The 23,423-nt window shown below is 41.7% G+C and overlaps 1 long non-coding RNA gene across 1 annotated transcript in view; it reads right to left on the bottom strand.

Annotated features, from left to right (window-relative positions):
• Positions 1 to 23,423, bottom strand: part of LOC142361966 (uncharacterized) — a 170,742-nt gene that overhangs the window by 52,719 nt on the left and 94,600 nt on the right. Inside the window, exon 3 of the long non-coding RNA XR_012764555.1 lies at positions 9,766 to 9,905. This is a non-coding gene — a long non-coding RNA (uncharacterized LOC142361966). The remainder of the gene's footprint in view (positions 1 to 9,765; positions 9,906 to 23,423) is intronic.

Here is a 23,423-nt window from a genome sequence, read left to right as displayed (position 1 = left end):
TCTCCCCATCCTAGGAACCATGTCACCTCTGTAGTATGCTCCCCATCACGACTAGCTCTTTCTGCTCACATCAGAACCACCTGTATTCAGCCTTGGGTCTCCTTCTCTATCTCACAGAAGCTCTCCAAAGTCATGAAGTAAGCAAGAAAAAGTATTAGAAGGGTAGCACAGCACACAATGTTTTTATACCCTAGTTTGTAACAAAAGGACAGTCTACATTTATCTGGAGCCTAAGATAAGGGCTTCTAATTATTAGGACATGGTTACTTCTAAACAGTGAAGTGTAGAAGACATGAAGTTACTTGTGCCAGCTGGCCAATCACAGGGAAATGTGGGTTTCTACACATTCAGGCAGTATGTACTAGCATACAGCTCACACATGTATGACCTGCCAAAGGACAGTTATCATTGTATAGAACAAAGCAGCTGCTATGTTTTAGTTACTACCACCATAAGCCAAAAACCTCTAGTAATCACACTGTTGAAGTGAATGTATGTTCTTACACCAAACTCTCTTCTAGAGGCCAGTCTGAAAGGTGCTAGCCTCCCATCAGGGCTTTCTGAGTAGGGATTTTTACTGTTGTAGACTGAGTGATTAATCATATTTAGAGTATCATTAAGTACTTCTTCTAACAATGATAGATGATAATATTTAATAGCTACAGGAAAAAAAACCCAAACGGCTTTGATCCCAATTAAAATATAGCAGTGTGTCTTTTCACCACAGCACGTTTCTTGGAGGATTCAGAGTTGAGCTGTGGACGTATGCACTGCAGTGCTTCTAGAGCCAGCTTTGCCTCAAAGTTACATGGTATCCTAAATATATCAAAATTATTTTTCCATCTACTTTCCGATTAGGATACATATCATTACACTACCTGCTTATAGCAACACAAGCCTTTTCACATAAGTTCATTGATTTTCTTAGTGTTTCATGCACTGAATATGCTACCAAAATGTCTTGCTTTTATTATTTTGTTCTTAAATTTGTGCATTCATTCATTTCTCATCTATCCATCTGTACTATGTCATGTGTGCATTTCTCCTTCTGAGGCTGAATTGCTCTTGTCACCGATATTAAGGTAATTGGTTACTCCCTGGCAGAGATCAGGGAACAAGTTGATGTATGCAATGTGAAGACAGAGATTACTAATTAAAATAATTAATAATTATTATGTTTTCATTACTTTATATAAGACATAATACATGCATAGTATATAATGAACAATATAAATGGATGCATTAGGGAAGTGTGAGGAGAATGCAAGAAGGTCATACCCCAAAACCCACCCAAGAGATTTCTCAGCAGGGGCAGTGGCCCATCTGATTTTTCAACCTTCTTCATTTTGTCGTAACTTACCCCCAAACTCTGCTTATGTCCCAAAATGTGAATACAATTATACCAAAACTAACAAGAGAAAAAAAAAACCAAACAGTAATATTACACATCTTTCTGAACTGGAGTAGCTGGAGAACTATTTCATTTTCAGCAGACCAGGCTTTTTTAGATTAGAGAAATAATCTATATAGTTTTACTTGTCATTGAGAGACTGAACTTTATTCCACTGAGACAGAGAGTTAAGTGTCAATAACTGGAGAGGTTCTTAGCACCATGCATTTCCTTCTAGGGGCTGTCAGCTGGCATTAGAGTCTACATTAGTACACCTACAATAAATGTGTCCCTGCAGAGTGCAGAATAATTACACGCAAAACATAAACCATAGAAAGGTTGAACATCTATATTTAAATAGAATTCTGATATTCACAAGGCAAAAAAAGTTCCTTCAAGGTCATATGGGAACCCTAGGGAAAAAAAGAAAATTACTTGCCAGGTCTAAGTTAGACAATAGTTAGCAGGGAACATGTGTTTTGTTGTCCTACTAAAAAGCGATGCCAATAGGTGACTTCCATCAAATTAACTTTAAAAAAACTAAAACACCTTGTTCAGTACTTAGCTTACAGTAAGCATTAACTTGACCCTTTAGCAAGAACAAAACCTCAATACATGTTATATTCCTTCCTGACATTGAAGGTCAATAAGAATTTTGCCATTAACTTCAAACAGGAAGAGAGCTCAGTCTCCTCCACTACTCTGCTCAAACTAACTTGCCCTTGGCTCCCCTTGTTAGATCTTGTTTTAGCCAAGATCCTGCCTGTCCACTTTTGCTGCCACTCTGGTCTCAACCCCCTGGATGTGGTGCTCTGCAGTATCTTCTTTTGCAACTCTCTCTGCTGCCTGCCTGATTCCCATAAGCCATGCCCATGACTGTGTGTAGGAGACCGCTATGAACTGCTTTTTGTCTCGACACTGCCGTTATACCATGACCACTTCCTGACCTCGACACCCTGTCTTTGAAGAAACCACCACAACAACCTGCAGGAGAGTACCACACTGCGCTTGCGCATGGACCAGCGCGCAAACCGGCAAGAGAGGGCTGCCTAGGCGGGCAGCACGTGTGGCACGAACTGCACGTACATATACACGCTCTGCACATGGGCAAACACCCAATAAAAGGACCACACGGTCTCCTCTGGGGGCCTTTTGTTTTTGTTCTCCCGGTGTTTTCTTCCAGAACCTGTCCTCTCTGGAATTTCAATGCCTGCGTAGAGACTGAGCCAACTGGACATCGTTGGATCCGTGGTGGCGGTAGCTGATCTGCCCTGCACCCCTTTCCCCGCCTGTTCGGGTTGTCTGATTTTAGTCTCTCTCTTCTCTCTTTCTCTTTCTCCTTTTCTTCTCTTTCTCCCCACTGCCTCCCTGCCCAACCTCCAGTTCCCAGCTCAGTGAAAAAAAATTTGAAAGGTTGTAGGTCATTTGACTCCGTTTGTGTCTTAATCTCATCCTTGGGATTGTATCGAAACCTTCCCAACATTGGATCAGGACACCATGTTTTATCAGTCCTTTCTGCACTCTGAGCTGCCAGCATGATGCTCTGCAGAGGAAAGCAACAAATTCACGTGACTTTGTGGAATCACTCAGCTAGCACATTTCCTTTGACTACCTGCAACAGCTGGACGCTAAGAGGGACCCAAACAAACATGCTGAAAATGCATACCTGCAAGTCACATTAGATGTGGGATGTAATGGAGCATGGTGGCTTAGGGGCTCATAAATAACCCCTATACCACCTTCCCCACCACATTTTGGTTCCACAAGCCAGAAACCTATTAAAGATAAGTAATTATCACCACACCTCCCCAGGAAGCATTCTCCACAAAATGGCCCTCAGACAGATTAATGCTTCCTTTTTTCTGCAATAAAGTCTTGATTTTCAATTTTTGGTACAATTAAGGAGCACTGTAAAGCATTTTTATTATCTTTTTGTTCAGACTGAGAGACAATAATTGCACTGTTTGTATATGCAGCAACCTATTCAAGTATTAGTCATTTTCCTTGTTATTAGCTTCTGCTTTAAATTGCATGATAAAGAATTATGGCCACATTTGTGATCCCACAGTGTTTGTTTTCATTTTTTATGGTGTGGCAACACAAATGAAAAGAGACAGCTAATGGCCTGGGGAGGAGGACGTGTGGTCTCAATGGAAAGGCTGCAATGTCAGGTATGAACACTCATTTCAGAAGTAGGGTGAGACGACATTGATTTTCCAGAGAAAAATAGTTTTTTATCCTTCCAAAGATCTCTTCCTGTAATTATCTGGTGCCATGTTCATTCTATATGTGTTAATTGAAACAAATTTTCATTTGCACAGGTGGCAGCTCAGGACATCCTCTCACAGTGTAACAGCATCAAGTTACACAAAGAAGAGAATATGCAGCACAGCATCTGCCCTTCACAGGACTGCAACTTTGTGTACCAACAGCCAGAGGTGGCCGAGCAGCAGCTGTGACTATCACCGGGGTCTCAATTTGCTAAGGACAGATTTGTGAACACACCAACCAGACCTATGTCTCTTCTAGTAAATGAAATGGGCCAGGGACCACCCTCCACCCTGGAGGCCAATTGGCATAACACAACTTTCACCCTTTTGGCTAAACTCTCTTATCTTTAAAAACAGAATGTGTGCATTCAGGCTGTTTGCTGAAAACTGTCCCTGGCTTGTGCCGTCTCCCCAGCCTTGCCTGCGCATTTTCTTGAAAATCAGCAAGCCCAAGCTCTGCTAGGACTGGGATGACAACAGTGAAGCTGAACATGCACCCCTGCATGTGCCCATGGCCTGACACAGTTTAGTTTACAGGCATAGGCATAACCATGGAAACTACTCTCAATATTTGTGCAGAAAAGGCTAGTGGATGAATAATAAATCCAGCACTGTAGATTTGCAATGTAAAGCGCACTTAGAGAGCTTTGTAAGAATTTGATGGATTGTAGCTGTAAAGTGCTGCTTAACTGTGAAAATGAGTTATTTCTGTGCTATCCTATCATCAACACTGTTTTTAGGAATTATGAGTCCTTTTATGTACTGGCTAAAGTGACATAATTGCTTAATGGTGACTTTAAGAAAATCAGATGTCTCTCAAGCAACAGTAAATAGCAGTAGCCTTGCTTTTACCCCCTCCTTCAGTGATAAAGACTGAATAGCCTCATAGTTAGGAATCAACATGTTGTAAGTGCCATATTTCCATTCAACCAGCATAAGATTTTCCAAAACACTGTGCCCACAGCCTCCCCACGGACACATCAGCTGTGCCCTCCCTTCCATCCCCTCGTCCTGCCAGAATGGCCAGAGGGTTTTTAGTGACAGAATAACCTGGATTTGTGTATGCCAGGAGTCAAAAGACTTCTCTGCTTCAAGTCCTGCAGTCAGAGCTCACCGAGAGTAAATCCTAACATAACCAGCAGCCTTCACTGCAGATTTCCAGTGATGGGGAGTAGCTACTCACTCAGGTGTCAGCCTTGATACACGGCATATCATAACTAATCACAAATTGCTTATATACTCTCTGCAGCTACTCATTAGTTTGACATCTTGTACCCAAGCATGCAAGCTTTCTTAGCAATCCTTGGAAAAACACAAATCTCACCAGATCAATTATACTACAAGTTAATTTCCCGATTTCTGCTGGTCTTTCTCTCTAACCATTATTATCTTTGTCAGCATCCTTAGTACTTAACTTCACATACAAGATGTATGCAATTAGATACACAATTTTAAGTATAGATATCAATTGGTATGCTTATTCACAAATAGTTAAATAGGCTCAAATAATCTTGTGTGAATAGCTTACTATTACCGAGTTTGCTCATGCTTACATGTGTAAGCTAACAGATAAACCATCAGTCATGCTTCACAGTGAGGTATGCTTTTCTTTCTTTAATCCCCCCCTTTTGGATCTTTGAAGCCTCTTGCCATTATACATTTTTTAATTTGAACAATAACACCAGAACTACATTAATTCCAGAAGCAAGATTGGCAGCTGACATCACCATGCCACAGAATAATTCAAGAGGGGCTCTAGACTAAACTAAAAGTAGGATCTACACTGAATTCAGACTGTGCTGCTCAGAGGTTTACCCTGCTGGGTCTTGAAAATGTCCAAGGACATCCTACAATCTCTAGACTGTTACATTGTTGAAAAAAAATTCCTTCTGTTAGTATCTCTCCATTCAAAATTTTACCTATTCTCTGTCATCTCCCCACCTGCACCACTGCAAAAACAGGATAGGATAGGACAGGATAGAATAGAATAGAATAGGACAGGATAGAATAGAATAGAATAGAATAGAATAGAATAGAATAGAATAGAATAGAATAGAATAGAATAGAATAGAATAGAATAGAATAGAATAGAATAGAATTATTTCACTTGAAAGGGATCCTACAATGACAATCTAGTCCAACTGCCTGACCACTTCAGGGCTGCCCAAAAGTAAAGCAGGTTATTCAGGGCATTGTCCAAAGACCTCTTAAACACTGGCAGGCATTGGACATGAATAACCTCTCCAGGAAGCTTGTTCCAGTGTTTGACCAGCCTCTCCTCAAAGGTCAAGAACTCCATCCACCATCATATTGATAGCCCTCCCTTAACTCACTCCAGTTTACTGACGTCTTTCTGCATCAGAGGGGGCAAAACTGGACGCAATATTCCAGATGTGATCTGACAAATGCCAAGCAAAGGGAAATAAACCCTTCCCTGGGTATCCTGACTCTGCGTCTAGTTACTGCAGCCCAGGATGCTATTGATCTCTCTGCTACCAGTGTCCCTGTGGTTCCATGCTCAGCTTTGCTCCCAGCAGGACCCTCAGGGCCTTTGCCATGGAGCTGCTCCCCAGGCAGGCAAAGCCCAGCCTGTGCTATTGCAGGGGCTCCACCTTCCCATGGGCAGGAGATGGCATTTCTGCTTGTAGAGTTTCAGGAGGTTCTTGTCAGCCCATATTTCTAGCCTAAATCCCACTGAGTAGTTCCTGCCTGCAGACATTGCTGTTTCCCCTAATTTGTTATCATCCGTAAAGCTGATGCAGATATCATCTGCCTTTTCTTCCAGATCACTGACAAACAAGTGTCTTGGGTTTGCATGGCAAGATTTTGGTAGTGGGAGGCTGCAAAGGTGGTTTCACTGAGAAGCTGCTAGAAGCTTCCACTGTGTCTGATAGAGCTAATGCCAGCCAGCTCCAAGATGGACCTGCTGCTCGCCAAGGCCAAGCCCATCAGAAATGGTTGGTAGCGCCTGCGGGATAACATAGATTAGAAGGGGGGGAAAAGTTGCTGTGGAATAGCAACCAGAAAAGAGTGAGAATATGTGAGAGAAACAACTCTGCAGACTCCAAGGTCAGTGAAGAAGGAGGAGGAGGAGGTGCTCCAGGCGTCGGAGCAGAGATTCGCCTGCAGACTGCGGAGAAGACCATGGTGAGGCAGGCTGTCCCCTGCAGCCCATGGAGGTCCACAGTGGAGCAGATCTCCATTTGCAGCCTGGGGAGGACCCCACACAGGAGCAGGCTGATGCCCCAAGGAGGTTGTGATCCTGTGGAGACCCAGCACTGGAGCAGGCTCCTGCCAGGACATGTGGACCCATGGAGACAGGAGCCCACACTGGAGCAGGTTTGCTGGCAGGACTTGTGACCCCGTGGAGCGGCCCGTTTCTGAAGGACTGCACTCCATGAAAGGGACCCATGCTGGAGCAGTTCATGAAGAGTTGCACCCTGTGGGAAGGACTCACACTGGAGAAGTTCATGGACAACTGTCTCCCTTGGGAGGGACCCCACAATGGAGCAGGGGCAGAGTGCAAGGAGGCCTCCCCCTGAGGAGGAAGGAGTGGCAGAGACAATGTGTGATGAACTGATCTCAACCTCGCTTCCCTGTCCCCCTGCATTGCCCAGGAAGAAGGGAAGGGTGGGGGAAGGTGTTTTTAAGTTTTGTATCTGTTTGTCATTACCCCACTCTGATTTGATTGGTAATAAATTAAACTCATTTCCCCAAGTCAAGTCTGTTTTTCCCATGACAGTAACTGGTGAGTGATCTCCCTGTCTTTATCTCAACCCACGAGCTGTTCATCGTGTTTGTTGTGTCCTCTGTCCAGTTGAGGAGAGGCAGTGATGGAATGGCATTGGTGGGCACCTGGCACCCAGCCAGGGTCAACCCACCACAACATAATAAGCAGGACAGGTCACAGTATAGAGTCCCAAGGAAGTCTACATGTTACTGGTGTTCATGTTTAGTACAGCCCATCAATTTTTGAGCCTGATGATCCAGACACTTGCTTTCCTCAATCTCATGGCCCACCAGGCCAGCCTGTAATAGCCCAACTTGGATGAAAGGAAATTGTCAGAGACAATGTCAAAAGCCTTGCTAAACTCTCAAAAGCCTTTCTAAGCTCAAGGTGGATATCATCATATCTCTCTCTCATCAGCAATGCTGGGCTTTTATCCTTTTAAGAATCAAAATATTCCCTTCAACCACAGTATGCTCAGCATACCATATCCTCTTCAGAGTTCTTGCTCTGAGACTAGATTTCCCCCTCTGCCGGTAGCCATGTCATTATTTGATCCTCAGTATAATGTTAATAACTTCACTTAGTCTTTAACTTTGACCATGTTTAAAATGCGCAGTGCTGGCTAGAACACAGCTCATATTGAAATATCAAGACCACTGTGTTTCCCTGACCTACTCTTTTATAATTTCTGGCACATTATGTAGTATTTCTTAAGGAGCTGCCAATCAGACAAAGAAATGGAAGTGTTCACTTTTTTTGTTATTGCTATCGTCTCCTCTGGATAATGCAGGCTTTACAAGAATCACCAGGAGCTACATTTTAATGAGGTTTTGTTTCTGTTTATCCAGAGGCACATCAGCAGCACCACTAAACCTGAAGACAACACAGACTGGAGACTTTCTACTAAATATGTAGTTAATTCTTTCTGTTAACAGTCTTTCTGCTGGCAGCAATACCTATTCATGTCTTTTTTACCTTTTGCTCTACCTAGAAGTTATGATCTGTGTGAGCCTTTTGTCCGGTTTGGTCTGTTCCATGCGAAACCAGAAGAGGAGACACTTTCCTTGATTGCAAATGCAGCAGAGAGAGATTCTGCCCTAAGGAAATGTTTATAGGCAGGATGCTAAAGAAAACTCCTTTCTTGGGTTCCTTGCCTCATTTCCAAGTTAACTGTATAATTTTTTTTTTAAATATTGTTGACACTGAGTAATGCTAGTAGTAACTTTTTCATCCCCAACAAAATTCCCAGTGAAATACATGAGCTGCTGAGATAGAATTCATCGCCCTCCAGGCTTGGATTCAAGGTTAAGAAGTGTCACTTAATAATCTCTTACATAAAATCTAATGAGAAAGTCAAGAATATGTCTTAAGGAAAAGTGTAATTTAAAAAGAAGAACCTGTATTTTTTCATCTGAATCACATTTATAATGCACAGGAAAAAAAAATTGTGTTTCATTTCCTGTGAATATCTTTACTTTTGGCCTTACGAGATTTCTTTTTATACTGGTTTTGGCTTGAATAGAGTTAAATTTCTTCACAGCAGCTAGTAAGAGGCTGTGTTTTGGATTTGTGCTTAAAACTATGTTGATAACACAGGGATGCTTTAGTTACTGCTGAGCAGTGCTTACACAGAGTGAAGACCTTTTCTGCCTCTCACCCCACCCCATCAATGAGTAAGCTGGGGGTGCACAAGGGGTTGGGAGGGGACACAGCTGGGACCTCAACTGACCAAAGGGATGTCCCATACCGTATGACGTCACGCTCAGCATATACAGCTGGGGGAAGAAGAAGGAAGGGGAGATGTTCAGAGTGATGACGTTTGTCTTCCCAGGTAACTGTTACATGTGATCGAGCCCTGCTTTCCTGGAGATGACTGAACACCTGCCTGCCGATGGGAAGTATTGAATGAATTCCTTATTTTGCTTTGCTTGTGCAGGCAGCTTTTTCTTTCTGTGTTAAACTGTCTTTATCTCAGCCCATGAGTTTTCCCAATTTTACTCTCCCCATTCTCTCCCCCACCCCACTGGTGGAGTGAGCAAGTGGCTGGGAAGGAGTTAGCTGCCTACCAGGGTTAAATCATGACACATTTCAGTGACTTAAATCCTGCATTTCAGACCAGTGTTCTCTCAAATTCCCGCTAAGGATGTCTGCGTCTGAATCAAAATAATGAATTTTTACTTTTCCGCTATGGCACCAATAGGGTAGAGGAACTCCTCCTTTCTCTCTCACCAAAATTAAATAAAATAAAACCAGAAAATATGAGCACAGAACTGTTTCCAACACAAAGATATGTCTGAACTTTCCCACTTTTCATATAAAATGACTGAGTGAACATCTTCGTTAATTTGATTCCCATTTGCTTTGCTGTAACATACCCTTTGTAAAGGTTAGAAGTCCATCTGCTTATTCTTCCATCAGAGACTCGGCACAGCTCCAGCTGCAGATGTGGCAGCTTCGGTGAAAATGAGCAACAGCTTAAACAGCCTCTTTTCCAGCCCAAATGTGAAAGCTTTTCCTGTTGAAGGAAAAAAATACATATCCCAAATCAGAATTTTGTTAACAAGTCCAAAAAAAAAAGAACACTAAACCGGGCAGGCTTGTCAGAAATTGGCTAAAAATGTGATTCAGGGAGCCCTGATAGACAGATCTCCTGCTTTCAGTAACTTCCAGAATCACATTTCTTCACCTCTTATACCAAAGAAATTTTGAAGAACACAAAACAAAGACTAGAATTCAGATGTGGAGGGTGACCCCAGCAGCATGTGTCCGTAGGAGTTGTTTTTAGTCATATTTTGCAGTATGAAAGACCATCTCAATCCCCATTTCCATTTTGGGGAGGGGTAAAATCCCACTGTACTGAAGTCAGATCACTAATGGATCTTTTCAGTGAATGATGATGTCAGCCACAGGACTGTAATGTGTATTCCTGCTCAATTTCCTCATGCAATGAAGTGATTTAAATTTTGTTTGTAGCTGTGCTTTGGAAATCATTGATGCTGGAGGAAAGAAGGAACCGTGCTGTGCAAGGTGCTGAGCACAGCTGTGATCTCCCTAAAGCTTTGTTCTCATTTCTGTGGAACTCCACCAAATAAAGCCTTTTTCTCAGCCACCTGGGATGCCATGAAGATGCAGCTGACCTCTCATGTCTGAGCTGCGTACCTCAGGTGCCAATCTCCTTTAAGATTACATGAATCAGGAAATAGCTATTGCAATCAGTATAGCTTCACCGGTATAAAACTTCAGCCACTAGGACCCCAGAGTAAATAGAGAAGAGTCTTTTCAGCCAAAATCACATCCACATAAGCCAACTGGCCCCATTGCACTCACTCTCTACAGCAAGACAGGAATGTGCTTGTAACTTCCATCTCCCTCCCATCTCTGCCAAGCAAGCAGCACAAATGCAAAAGCCTTCTAGGGTGAATGCAGAGTCTTGTGTAGTGCTGTCTCCGCAAAAACCATGGTGCAGGGCAGCAGAACATGAACCAGATAAATTGCACAGGGAGAACTAGAAGGCAGTTTCATGGGAGCAATCTGGCATCTCTGTGATGTCCTGTTGTGACAAGCTCTCCCGGAGGGCAACAATAGACCTGCACCACGGCAGCATAGTCTTCACAGCTCCTGTACCAGGCACGATCAAAACTCCTTCACTTACCTGAAAGAAAGCTGAAAAAAGCAGCGGGCACTCCAAAATGGTGTACAAATCTGGAGCACTGAATAAAACAGTCTAGAAAATATTTTGGAAATATTAAGGAAAGCAACTTCACCTAGACTTAGACCTTTCCCTCAAGGCAGTATTCACAGTCCTCACTTTTTCTCTTTGTGTTGTTTGTGTTGGTTTCTGGTCTCCAACTATTAGTCCCCCTTGTGAAAGTCTGCTTCCCTCAAAAGCTCCACTTCCAACTCTTTTTCAGACTAACAACTAAAGCTGCTCCTTGGCCCACACCCTCGAAGACAAAAGGACCTCTAAGATATTTCCCAAGAAAGTTTTTAAGATCATTGTGGTCTTGCACATCTACTTCCACCTTCACCTGGGTCAGGGCAACCCCCGCTATCAACACAGGCTGGTGGATGAAGAGATTGAGAGCAGCCCTGCCAAGCAGGACTTAAGGGTAACAGGGAATGAAAAGCTGCACATGACCCAGCAACGTGCGCTTGCAGCCCAGAAGGCCAACCCTATCCTGGCTGCATCAAGTGTGGCCAGCAGGTCAAGGGAGGGGATTCTGCCCCTCTGCTCTGGTGAGACCACACCTTGACTCTCCTTCCCCTCTACACTGCCCTTGTGAGGCCCCATCTGGAGTACTCTGTCCAGTTCTGGACTCCCCAGTTCAAGAAAAATGAAGAGCTACTGGAGAGAGTCCAGTGGAGGGCTACGAGGATCATGAGGGGAATGGAGCATCTCTCCTATGAGGAAAGGTTGAGGGAGCTGGGCTTGTTCAGCCTCAAAAAGAGAAGGCTGAAAGGGGACCTAATAAATGCTTACAAATATCTTAAGGGTGGGTGTCAGGAGGATGGGGCCAGACTCTTTTCAGTGGTGCCCAGCCACAGGACAAGGGGCAATGGGCACAAACTGAAGCATAGGAAGTTCCATCTGAACATGAGGAAAAACTTCTCCCCTCTGAGGGTGACGGAGCACTGGAACAGGCTGCCCAGGGAGGTTGTGGAGTCTCCTTCTCTGGAGATATTCAAGACCCACCTGGACAAGGTCCTGTGCAGCCTGCTTTCAGAGACCCTGCTTCGGCAGGGGGGTTGGACTAGATGACCCACAGAGGCTCCTTCCAACCCCGAAAATTCTGTGATTCTGTGATTCTGTGACTACTGCCTCCAGCTCTGGAGCCCTCAGAACAGGAAAGTCATGGATGTGTTGGAGCGGGTCCAGAGGAGGGCCAAAAATATTATCCGAGGGATGGAACACCTGCGCTGTGAAGAAAGGATGAGCAAGTTGGAGCTGTTGAGCCTGGAGAAGAGAAGGCTCTGGGAAGACCTTATAGTAGTCTTTCAATATTTAAAAGAGGCTTATAAGAAGTATGGGGACAAACCTTTTAGCAGGGCCTGTTGTGATAGGACAAGGGGTAATGGTTTTAAACTAAAAGAGGATAGATTTGGATTAGATATAAGGAAAAATTTTTTTACAGTGAGAGTGGTGAAACACAGGCACAGGTTGCCCAGAGAAGTGGTAGATGCCCCATCCCTGGAATCACTGAAGGTCAGGTTGGATGGGGCTCTGAGCAACCTGATCTAGTTGAAGATGTCCGTGCTCATTGCAGGAGAGTTAGACAGGGGGGGTTAGACTGGGTGACCTTTAAACGTCCATTCCAACCCAAACTATTCCATGATTCTATGATGATTCATCTCTCATTCATCTGGAAAGTATTAACCCACACTGCTAACTCTCTAGAAGTTTGGCCTCGTTCTTAAGGCCAGTCCTGGAGAACCAACCCTTATGCACAACTTTTTCAGAAACCCTCACCTGCCCTTTTCTGTTGAATCTAGACTACTTAAAAGCCAAAGCTTTGTACTTACCCTCCTGAATAGTACCTCCTTCTGTATGGAAGCCACTCAGCTCCCCCACAGAGGGAGCTGACCCAAATATCCCCTTTGCAGAGACTATCAGATGCTTCAGCTCCATAAATGAGTTTTATTGGCCATTGAGGGTTTTATATAGCTTCTATAGAGTATATTTTTTATCCTTTTATAGCCTGTTATAAATAAGACAATGGTTAGTTTCTATCGTTTCTAGAATGGCTTCCTGTCTTGGTAAAGGTCAGGGAACAAATGGGTTTGCACCACTTGTAGCTTCTTGAGAAGCATTGGTAAGGCAGGGAAGGAATACCTGAGCAGAGATTGCTTCAGCTCTGCCTTGAATAGAAAAAGGTCTTTAATTCTGGCAGCATACACAAGCATCACTTTTAAAATAAAAAAATCTTCCCACTAGATATTGAAAATTGGGCAAGGGCCAGCAGTGTTAAACAGAAGGCAGCACTTGTTCTGCTCTCGAAGAAGGGCTGATATGGAAGAAGTGTAGCACAGCCCCCTTAGTTCTTGAGGCACAATATGTCAGCAGCATGCGGGGGAGAGAGAAGGAGAAACAGAAGCTAAAAAGCCAATAGTATACTGTGGTCAGGATCACGCAACTGATTATCAGACATTCAATCTTGAAATGGTAATAGGGAAGAAAAGCAAGGGAGCACAGCGAGATGCTATGGGCTATTAGAGATAATAGAAAATAGTCTTCTGACAGAGCAGAGGGACTTGTATAAACCATAGATTAAAGTCCACCTTGCTGCACTGGAGAGATGGAGCTGGTTAACCTAGTGTATGTTCCTGCTGTAACAGGCACTAGCACAATAGACAGACTAGAAGTCAGGAAGAGGGTTTGACTGGGAAGTAATTTTGAAGTTCTTCGCTTTCCTCTCTGAAATTTTACTGGAAATGGATATTAGAGAGACATATATGCATAAAAAATATTTTCATATCAGATGCATTAGTGACTTTTTGTTGAAGACAATCCTTACCTACACAGTAATAAAGAGTTAACAACAGCATGGGGAAAAAAGTATGCTTCTGGTTATGTATTTGACACATACCAAAATTATAAGACTATAGAGGAAAGAAAGCTGAGATGAAAGAGAAAGTCAAGTGTGTTCTGAGCACTTTCTGGGGTCCAAAGTGAAAAAGAATGGAGGCTAGCACAGAAACAAAATGGGCTTCTTCAGAGGTAAAGGTGGAAGGCATGGAGTTACCTGGTGAAGAAGTTTCACACCAGCTTTGCTGCTGAAGTTTTTCTATAGAAAAGAGCAGACAGATACAAAGGTCTAGATGAACCCTATGCATGTCGAAGCAAGAATAGCACCCTGTGAAGTAACAAGGCAGATATGTTCACATCTCAGCAGTGTAAAGAAACAACCTCCAGGCACACACTCCTCTCACATCGGGCTTTCTTAAGGATTAAGTTTCATTTTCCCCAAAACATGCAGTGTCGCCTAAGCAGAAGATGAAGGAAGAAGACAGAAGCAGAAGGACGCAAGGGGTCCTGAGTTTCCAGACATGCAGGTTCCCACATTGAGTCCTAAGTAAGACTGCATCTTCTTTCCTTTGACTGTCTTTTCACTGTTTCATCACTGCTTCTCCCTCCATCTTCTCTTACTCACAGTGCTGTTTTGCAAAAGACACAGCCTGGAAATGTACCATTTTTGTGGGGGTTTTTTCCCATATTTCCTTCTGTGCTGATACAATCATACTGCTCCCCCTGTTGAGCTGCCCTGTGCAGTGATCTTTGTTTCCAGACCGCTGAAGGGAAGCAAATTTCGTCTTTCGTGTGTTTTCTGTGACTTCAGTAAACAAAAAAAGTTTGATAAACTCCATTTAGGAAAGCAGGAGATGTGGAGCACAAGCCTCTCCTTAGGTCTACAACAGCCCTCAGGGTTTTATGATCCACTGAAAATGAAAACAAACCCTTTTTTTTGATATGGGATTGCAGGTCTTTCCCTGCTTACCTCAGGGGAAGTTTGTGTCATAATATGAATTTGAGCCCACCTCTCTCTGAGACCACTCCGCTTTAGTGACTTACTCTGTTCAGCACAAGGAAGAGGTTTGCATCTACACGGTCATTCATCCCCCTGCCTTACCTGTGTTCTGACAAATAAAAACCTTTAGCAGCAGACACGGTATTAATTTACACGTGGCTGGGATTTATTCAAAAACAGAACTACCTCTTCATTAAATATCACTTTGAAGTCTTCCAAATTTTTTTTTTTTTTGCTATAAGTTTTATCAATTATTTTGCACTTTTAACAACTAAAAATCTGTCTTTTTAGCATGTATAACTTAGGCAACATGAGATCATTTTGTTTTAACCAAAGACTCCACCCAGATTATTATATGATACAGCGGGCTTCAGCTAAATGCAATTTAAACTAGTCAAGCTTAAAAAAAAATCCTAACACTGACTGTCAGATTTGTTAACAGTAATTTTTCCCTGTATTATTCAGAATAAAATTTAATAAAAACTGCATAAATCTAAAATATTATATCTAGCGTGATGCAACATTTTTGTATCACCTACGCATACGATATACTTAAATGCAAACAATTTTCTGTAGGAAAATTTCATTTTTTAGGGCAGTTATAAGTCTCTAAGCTTTCATTCAGAATCAGTGGTAGGGACCACATCACAGTAAATACCTGAATGAATGAGCACAACTAGCACAGAAATATGAATATTATTCAGTCCAATTTCCTTTGATTTTGACATAACCAATTTTGAAAGTCACAAAGTAGATCAGAGTGGTGTGTCACCTCATTGCATGTAATATAAATCTAGATAAAAAGGTTGTATCATTTTTAATATATCAACGTACTTAGAATGCTTTTTGGCTGCTGACACATCAGCTAGATTGCAGTGATCAATAAAAGCAAAGAAAATGCTGAGATATTAGAATCTTTGAAATTCCCCTAGTCAATTTTTCACACAGTACTTAGTACCCAAGTTTTATGTCTAAACTTGCCAAGCTAAAATGTAATTCATATGATAATGAAATGTCAAATAAGTCTTGAGCTAGAGGTCTAGATATTTAAAGTATCTGATTTTGTTACGAAGCCATTTCTTAAAGATATAAGGAATGATTAGATGCTCTACTCATCTTCTGTCAGCATTCAAAGAGAATTGTATTTGTTTTACTAAAATTCATCTCCCTCCTAATAAATCACACTCCAAGAGCACTAACATATAATTAACAATTTACACTTATAAAGCATATATTCCCGTAACGAAAATGAAGCCTATTAGAACAGACAGTTCACTGTGAGTTCAGATGCTGAAGAACAACAATGATGGCATGCCTTGAAGGAGAAAAAATCCTGGTTTGCAGATGTTAAGTTTGTTGATTTGATGTCCTGCTAGAACTGGACCAATTTGTATCAGACAATTTCTCTAATACACCCCTGGTTTTAGCCTGGAACCTGCCTGGAATACCAACTGTGTTGTAACTATGACATATTGCCAGAGGGAAAATTGGGCCCTGTGTACATCAGGGTGGTAAATGAAATCAAAAAGACACATCTTTACCCCAATAGATACAGGAAAAAGCTCATCAAATTTTACTCTAATTTAATCAATTTAATTATAATTATTACAGACATTGGAGCAAAAAAAAAATCTGGTAGTTTTGTTCAAAATAGAAAAGGTGCTGGTACAGCTCGCAACCCCATGACGCATTGGTTTGCAGCACAGAATGCATAAAACATTTCACGACACCTATGCAGCAACTACTAGAATTTGGCATTGTGACAAACACTGCAATAAAAATGTAAGCTCAGTGACAACTCTAGCAATGGAAAGAACCATTGGCACATCCAGGGAATTGTAACTAGATACTTGCAGCTTACAGGAGTCCCTTCAGCTATGAACAGTGAGAGTGATAACATAAACCGAGATACAGTTTCAATCCAAAGATGTTGAAACTATAAGAAAAGGAAAGTCTTACGTGGAAGTATGCCAGTGTGGTAACCTGCTTAGGCTTCCACATTATTGCTGGAAGGTATGGGAGTTACTGGGTTGAGTTTGCATTACTTTTCATTGATATCTGAGGCTGTAGCCAGGGTGGAACTGATGGATCCTAAATGGAAACACATTCAGGATATTCCTGGCAATCAAATGGACGTCTTGTAGCATCACATCCAGTAGTTTCACTGGACGTTCTCGAACACACACTTCTCTGAATCCCTTCAAGGTGCCACCGTTCTTGTAATCACAGAGTCCTTTTAATGCCAAGCTCCCAAAACATATTAGAGATATAGCTGCTGAGCAGTTATGATGTCTGAGCTCGAGGGCTCTGCTGCAGTGCTATGTGCTGGTGTCATAACCTGTGATACTATACATCTTGTTTCTTCTTGTGTTTATAGTCACATCAAAGCAATCACATGAGGTCATTTGGTTCATCAGCTACATTCTTCCAGCAAGAGGAATATTGAAAGTAGAGCCCCAATTTTTACCCAGCCACCTTCTTTTATGTTGGTCAGACTCTGATGCTTTCATGGGATGGTGCAACTACAAGTCCTACACGACACTTGAGAAAACAGATATCTTCCTACAAATCTAACTGAGAAACACACAACCCTTCCTATGTCCAAAAGTCAACTAACTTATGCATAACATAATGCCTTTTCTTAGGCTAAAATATTTTCATTGCAAACACATAAATTATGATAGCAATGCTGACCACATGTCATCTAATTTTAGCATCAACAAACCGATGTGGATGTTATAAAATGAACTGGTCACTCTTCCTCTTCATTTGTTAACTGGTTTTGCTAAATGTCATGACAGAGAAGGAAGGTTTTTGCTTTTCGTAACAAAATAGAGTTTGCATTGCTGCTAGTGAGAAAAGTCATTCTTTCACCTGGAAGGTGATCGAGCAGATAACCACTAAAACACTAGAAACTTCTAGAGTAATTAAGATTCTTTCATTTAGATAACTCATTATTTGTCTCTAGCAAACAGAAGGAAATATTGATCCTTCATCCATTTTTCAGCTAATTAGTTATCATCTCTCTGCTTCTTACTAATGTGATGCTCTTTCTTCTGGATTTATTGTATGACCACCCTAATTAGCACTGGTACAGAAAAGCATAGAAACAATCAACACTCCCACTAAGAAATGGTTCAGCCCGACTTCGTGGAAGATCGGCATCTCCCTGGCACATGCTGTAAGATTTCCAGACCTCCATGGTGCAGCAAAGTGTTTGGCATTACAGAAATTGGCTCGTGGTCCATGTCCTATCATCTGCTCCCACCACGGTTAATACCACAGAGACAGGAAAGAAAAAGAAAAAAAACATCAGGTCTTGATTATTACACCTTGTTCCAATTGTGTATGGATCAAAGCGGGTAAACATGCAGGCTGTAACACCATTTGCTCACAAGCAGTACAAACACTACTGATACGGCACCGTCTGATCTGCGGCATTCCATCTGCCAGCTGCCAGAACGAAAAAGGGAGAGCAATTAAGAATATTAATCAGGGCTTGAAGTGCTGCATGATTCATGATTCACGTGAAGAAAGACCGAGATATATCAAAAGATAATGTGTTTACTTAAAATAAAATAGAAGCATGATTTCTTTAGTCCTACATATTTAATGCACCACTGTTTTTTTTCCTGACTGCACTGAACTTTCCACCAAATCTCTTGCATTTACTTTGAATAGTCAAGCACTTAGCTCAATCTATCTCAGTCTAATTCAAGCTTCTGATTACTGATTATTTAGAAGCACTGAGTTAACATTAGAGTATCAGCAGTTAGATTATTTCCCTGGTGATCTTCATTCTGGGATTTAATAATGCCATTTCATCCATTCTAATTAGACTTTTCTGCTAACAAACACAAAAAAAGGAAAAAGTTTTTTTCAGAATTCTGGGTAAATGTACAGAGTATAGCAGAGAATTTTATGCTTGCTGTGAAAGCAGTTGGAAGTATTAGCCACACCACTCTAAAAGTTTTATGGAGGAAGACATTTTTCTGTGCAGTGGAGGTATTTCTATACATAATTTTAGCTTCTGCTGAGGAGCTGTCTCCCTTTGGATAAGTGAAGGACAACACTCTAAAGATATTCAGAGTTCCTAAAGATGCAGATTGGTGCCTACTGGGATTTCATCTCTCCATGAAAGACCTATATACAAGCAGAAATCACTGTTCAAAATCTAAGGAAATAAAACATCTATTCAGAAATCCACCCAAGAAAGGTTGCTACTTGTGTGCACAAAAGCCACAGAAGGAGTCTAATACCATGCAGAATAATCCTTTTTACTGCCACTCTCCAAGTTATGTGGCTTTCTTACTGTGCCAGGCACTTGGGACACAACAGGCACTGCCAAAGTATGACTTTTCTGCACGAATGGACCACATCTCTAAGCTGAGGAAAAGAAAGGTTCAACACAATCTGTCCCGGCTGGCAGTTCGTCTCTGGGCCAGCACAATCCCTCGTGCACATCAGGGAATTGGAGGACAAGCCTCCACTGTGAAGGCCGACCCCAGGATACTCATGGAGGTTGTTTACCGTGCCTCAGAAAGTTGTCCTACTTAAAAAGCTGTTGTATCCAAAGGTGAGGAAGCAAAAGACAACCCAAACTCACTGGGGTACTTCTTACAGCTATTCGAGCAGTTGCAGACACTTCAAAATTAAGATCAGATTTCTGAGTTGTAGGTCTACAGTATTTTGATTCAGTCTTTTCTCCAGAACTAAGCAAGAATCAAGATTTTAAAGCATCACATATTTAAGGATGTCTCAGTCTGGAGCATAAAAATTACAATAATTATTTTATGCATTTGTAAGGTAGGCATTTTGTTGGGTTTTTTTTCCTGGATTTTAGGTTGTGTAACAGCTTGCATCTGTCAAGACAAATTAAGACAAAGTTGCATGCAATTTTCACATTAAAAAAATTATTTCCTAGCTTTGAAGTAGACAAAAGGAGCATTTATGAAGTTAAAGAACATCTGAGAGAGGCCTTTTAAAATTTAGGAGAGGATGATACGCTATCAAGCTCTGCAGTAGGAGCTCGACAACCTCAGACTTTGAAACCATCCAAACGGGCTTTAGCTGATTTGGAACCATTTAAAGAAGGTCTGCATAAGGACCTTGGTACTTGATGTCCTTCGTCATTAAAGGCTGAAGTATAATGTTAAACAAGTTGAAACCAGATGGCACACTAAAATTGAATGTGTAGGTGAAAAAAAAAAGCAGGGATATCTGGGGAAAAGGACATAGAAATATAACTTTTTGTGTGCAGACCATATGCCAGAAGGAAAATGGTACAGAGGGCATGGCATGCTCCTGTGCTGTCTTCACAAATGATCAAAGCTATTTGCAAGAACGCACAAAGTTTAATCCTACAAAATGCAAGGGACAGGCTGGGTATGCTGACTGACATTAAAGTTCTCCTCTTAGGAAGGGTTGAGCACCTGGATGGCCTGTTCTTTGCTCAGAGAAAGGAAACCTACATCAGAGAAATATGTTTCTCTTTTCACTGAAATACACATATGAGGAACAAGCCTTTGGGAAAGTTCAGTAAAGATTGAGCAAGTAGCAAAGTGGATACGAAAATTCCTCTGTGCTGGGGCTCTCTGAAAACATACTTTTGTTTTTAAATTCTCTGGTCACCATTTGTTTGCTACATTTCCCGCCATTGCCTTTCTCATAGCCTCTAACCTAGGTCTGCATTAACCCCTTCTTCAAGCACAATAAAAGATCTCAAAAGCTAAATCATTACATGAGCTCAACAAGAAGCTTCGTCCAACTGGGTGTTCCTCATCTTCTGCCCTTCAACAGACAGTAACGTCCTTCCCTAACGATGTGCAGAGGTAGGGCTGCACATGGAAACTGTAGGGCTGACCATACTGAAGTAAAAATCCTGACCAAGTAACTATTTAGAACCATCACCTGTTCTGAAATACTTCAAGGTCACCTCAGAGAAACTTCATTTCATGTCCCACAGAGTGGTCACCTGGGATTGAGGGCACAGGACTGAGGCTGAGGAGATAATTTCTGTCTATGCCACATGGGCTAGAGCAGGTAATCAAGAACAGCTATACTATACAAAATCGTGAGGCTTTCTGCCATATAAATTTAGACAACAAGTTCAGCAGTTCAGAAAGTCGCACATGATATACAGTAACTCCCACAGTGAAATCTCCATTTCTATACATGTATACATGCACGCAGAGTAACTCTGGGATAATGCAGTAACTGAAAGCAAAATCCACCTTAACTGCTGAGAACAGACCAATGGCAACAAAGTCCCATTTAGGAATTTAATCTCAGTAGGTCTTCATATTTTGATTGCCTTTATTTTCTGTTATTTTCCCTACAACTGTTTTGGGTTTTCCTTTTAAACAGGTCTCAGAAACACAAGAGGATACAGATCTAACAAGCTTCAATTAGAGAAGAATGTCTTGACTTCCTTGCTGCAAGCAGGTGCCTTAACGGTAGTTTGAGATAGAAAGGATTTCTTATGCCATTACCAAGATCTTTTCTGACAGCAGCTTTCATAGCACTGTCAGATTAGAGTCGCTCTCATTAACTGTCAGCCATTATCTGTTTTTCAGTGGGAGAGAGGAGAAGGAGGGAATAATAATTCTCGTATACACTGGATGGCCTCTAGGAGAGAAATGTCACTTAATGACATTTGTACAGCAGATAATACCAGGCAAAATAAAGGGCAGGAGGTTTTTCTTTTTCCTTTTTTTTTTTTTTTCTCTCCAGAACTACTAGAAGAAATGTTTGTTACCGTTATCTCGCAAATTGGCTTTGCAAGTGACTTGGAGGTTTTATGTCACAAATTACTCATAGATCATTAGAGGGATAACAGAGCCCCTTTTGCAGTCCCGAGGACACTAGAATATCTTCCTTTGCCCTTTGTGACTGACAGCAGCTTCCTTTCATCCTCAGTCAACGGACAAATTAAAAGACAGTCCTGGTCCCTGTGTTTTCCCCCTGACTACCGTGCACAGGCACGCTCTCAGCTGTCAGACTGTGCTATTACCGCACCTCAGCTACTTTTCTCTAGATGAAGAGGGGAAAAGCAGAATTGTCTGAAGGGTTTTTTTTCAAGAGACTTTTCCCTTTCCCTTAAGAAAGTTCTTCTGATCCCTAGCTGTCAAACCTTTGAACTCAGTGTATGCTTTGCACCCTGGCAGAAGCACAAGCTACTCCCAATCATCCAGGAACAGAGCTGATCTGGTGTGTCCTCCTTCCAGGTTTTATTTCCACCATACAGTTCTTGTGTATCTCTGTCTAGGAAACACCTAGAAATATCAAGTTAAAATTTAAAGATAATTAGAAAAGATCGGGAGCAAATTAGTAGGCACAACATCTTTATAATTGTACACAGACAGCATTTATCCTTGATTATTTCAACGATCTTGTCTCCTAGCATAGCTGAAAAGGCTTAGAGATTTCTACCTCCTCTCCTCACTCAGTGCATGGACAGCCCACTTACTCACGAAAGAGGTATGCAAAGGCCACAGTCATCATCATGTCTTTCTAAAATCACCTTCACTGGTTTTACTCAGCCTTGCAGTAGAGACAGAGAGGACAGCTGGCGAGGACAGCAGCAGTTAAAGTCTCAAGAGAAGTCACTGCCATCCTAAATCAGAGCTTAAGGAGATTCCAGCAAAAGATTCAAGGAACAAAGTTAGACAAATGATCATCTTTAGTGGCAAATTCTGTGCTGCATCTTTCTTGATAGCTCTTGTCAGTGAAGTAACTGGTAATATGCGGCATATGGTCTGAAAAAAAACTTCTTATTTCATACATGGAGTCCAGTTGTCATATGAGTAGGAGCTTTTTGCTTTGTCAGTATTCAAAGACTTGTAGTACGCTTTGCAAAAACAGATGTTTCTATATTTCTTGACGAGTCAGGCCTTAAATGTAAGCTCCATTAGTCAAAAGTCGCAAGGTGATAGAAAACATATTTTTCTACTTTTTCTTTTCTTGTCTTGGCCAGCACTTGTTCTTCATTTTCCTCAGCATTGCTGTCTGAAGCATCTTTTTCAGTGCTTGTTTTGATCTCCATATGAAATCTTCTTAAGGCAGACACACTCCCAAATCACAACAGAAATTTTCTGTGTCCTTGCAAGAGCAGAGAGAACATGAGCCACATTGTTGGCGTTTCTTCTCATCAACTTCTCACACTTCCTTGGCTCCCCTCATAGACACATCTGAGTCTAGGCTATACCACAGAAAGCCTAATCATGGCTACCTAATGATTTAGGAGGTAGAAGTCTGTCGTGAAAATTTGCAAGTTTGAAGAAAATTTCTTAAATGACTAGGAAGCATACTTGTAGTAAGGGAAGGGAGGGAAAAAAAACACACACAAAAAAACAAACAACAAACCACAACAATAACCAATATCTTCGGTCTTAGATAACATGAGAAAATAGCCTAATGGACCTCAAATTAAAAGAGAAAAAAAGAAAATAAAATAAAGATCAAGTCACATGAAATGTTTATCTTGTAGCTCATCACCTTGCAAATGACGC

The sequence above is a fragment of the Opisthocomus hoazin genome, chromosome 1 (genome assembly GCF_030867145.1).
Source record: "Opisthocomus hoazin isolate bOpiHoa1 chromosome 1, bOpiHoa1.hap1, whole genome shotgun sequence".
Classification (NCBI taxonomy): Eukaryota; Metazoa; Chordata; class Aves; order Opisthocomiformes; family Opisthocomidae; genus Opisthocomus; species Opisthocomus hoazin.
This window is presented reverse-complemented; position numbering and strand designations above follow the sequence as displayed.